We start from the raw sequence: 2859 nt of genomic DNA on the forward strand, positions 1-2859 counted from the left end.
GCAGGGGGGCACCTCTAGACACACAAGTTGATCTGTTGATCTCTCCCATCCGTGTGCGGTGCCCCCTCCACCATATTCCACCTCGGTAATATTGTAGCAGTGCTTAGGCGAAGACCTGCATCGGTAGCATCATCAACACCGTCATCACACCATCGTGCTGACAGAACTCTCCCACAAAGCTCTGCTAGATCGGAGTTCGTGGGACGTCATCGAGATGAATGTGTGCTGAACTTGGAGGTGCCATACATTTGGTACTTGGATCAGTCGGATCGTGAAGAAGTACGACTACATCAACCGCGTTGTGCTAACACTTCCGCTTACAGTCTACGAGGGTACGTGGACGACACTCTCCCCTCTCGTTGCTATGCATCACCATGATCATGCGTGTGCGTAGGATTTTTTTTTGAAATTACTACGTTCCCCAATATGCTGAACATGTAGAGAAAAAGAGAAGAGCTTTACGCGGCAAAAGAATGTCATGCAAACATCGCTCCATGGTGGGTGCAATGGAAAACCCTTCCCCCTCCAGATTTTAATCCAGAGGAAGATATCTGTTCTGAGGCGGATTCAGATGGAGCTGACCACTCCTATTTACCCCCCGAGGTGTTTGCTCTAACTTGGCATGAGGATGTTGGTCATATGATGCATATGTTGCCTTGCAGTGCCTACTTTCGACATCATATATGTCATCTGCTGAGTTTAGACATGTTCTGTAATGCCACATGTTTAGTTTCTATATCATATATGTGAATTATGCAATCTCATCTCTTTTAGCCAGCCATAATATATGTGAAATATACAATGCCATCCTGTTTAACCAGGCATCATATATTTGAATTATATCTTGCCAATCTTTTTATTCATTACATTTCCATTTGTCGACAATGTTTGTACGTTCAACTACTCTTCCTGTGAATCAGCCATTTGAGTGGGTGGTGGAAAAATCTGGAGTGAAAACAAGGTCTCCAGAACAGACAGTGCTACCTGTCGAAGAAGATCTCTTGTTGGGTCCCAATAGCTCCTCAGAGATGGATTCAGAGACAGATGACCAGTCCTATTCTCACACCGAGGTGTATGCTCTAACTTGGCATGGTTATACTGCTAATATCATGCATATGATGTCTTGCATTGCATAGTTTAGACATCATATACACAATATTTAACACCATGTTCTTAGTTCGGACATCATATATGCAATTGCCCTCTGCTTAGTATATAAATCACATGTGTGAATTATATCATGAGATCCTGATTACTTAGATAACATGTATGTGAATTATGTCATGCAAACCTATTTACTAAAGACATCATATAATTATCTCATGCCATCATGTTTAGTTAGTCATCGTATCTTTGAATTATGTCATGCTATGCTATCCAGTTTAGATAGACATCATATATGTGAAATTATGTCATGCTATCCTATTTAATCAAAAAATATACATGTGAACTATTACATGTCCTCTTTTTTCCACACTATCTATTGCATCTGTCTCTCATACAAGATTTGTACATTCAACTACCTTTTCTTGTTTATCAGCCAATTGAATTGGAGGGGGTGATGGCAGTATCTAGCGGAGTAAAAACACGGCCTTCAAATAAAATAGTGCTACCTCTTGGTGGAGATAGCACCCTAGTTGTACATGCACGAGAACCAGCCCTACCACATATAACCCAGACTCTCGTAGATTGTACCCCTACTCCGATGGATAGAGAACCGGCTTCACCCAATCGAACCCCAACCCCAGCAGATAGTAACCCAGTTCCAGTTGACACAACACCATCTCCACCACAGAGCTCCCAAACAAGAGCAGTTAGTATGGCATCTCCAGTGCCAAAACCACCAATACTACCACGGCGAACCCCAACTCCACCAGTTAGTACACCTATTCCTGTGGACGAAGCACAACCAATCATTCGTAGTTTAGCATCTAGCATATTTGACGTTGTTAAATCCTATGTGCGTATCTTCCCATCATGGAAATATTATAATGAAGATGAAGGAAAAAGCCAGTTGCAGGTGTTCGTCCACGAGTTGTGTGTAAGTAATGTTATTCATGGAAAATACTTAGCTTTGTCCCATACATTCTACCTCCATACCAGTTATAATACATCAAATGTTCCCATTTTTCTCTATAGAGAAGGACTGATACGTCTCCAACGTATCTATAATTTTCTATTGTTCCATGTTGTTATATTATCATTCTTGGATGTTTTACAATAATTTTATATCATTTTTTGGTACTAACCTATGGACAAGTGCCCAATGCCAGTTGCTGTTTTCTGCTTGTTTTTTACATCGCAAGAAATCAATACCAAACGGAGTCCAAACGCACCAAAACTTTTTCTGGATTTTTTCTGGACCAGAAGACACATGTTGGGCCAAAGAAGTACCACAGGGGTGCTCCAAGGGGAGCACAACCCACCAGGGCGTGCCTGGGGGCCCAGGCGCGCCCAGGTGGGTTGTGCCCACATCGATTGCCTCCCGCACCGCCTCTTTGCTCTATAAATACCCCAATATTCCAGAAACCATAGGGGAGTTGACGAAAATCAATTCCAGCCACCACAAGTTCCAGAACCACCAGATCCAATCTAAACACCATCGCGGAGGGGTTCATCATCCTCATCGGTGCCTCTCCGATGATGCGTGAATAGTTCATTATAGACCTATGAGTCCGTAGTTAGTAGCTAGATGGCTTCCTCTCTCTCTCTTTTGACTCTCAATACAATGGTCTCTTGGAGATCCATATGATGTAACTCTTTTTGCGGTGTGTTTGTTGGGATCCGATGAACTTTGAGTTTATGATCAGATCTATGTTTTTATCCATGAAAGTTATTTGAGTCTTCTTTGATCTCTTA

This window comes from Triticum aestivum, chromosome 2B (genome assembly GCF_018294505.1).
Source record: "Triticum aestivum cultivar Chinese Spring chromosome 2B, IWGSC CS RefSeq v2.1, whole genome shotgun sequence".
Classification (NCBI taxonomy): Eukaryota; Viridiplantae; Streptophyta; class Magnoliopsida; order Poales; family Poaceae; genus Triticum; species Triticum aestivum.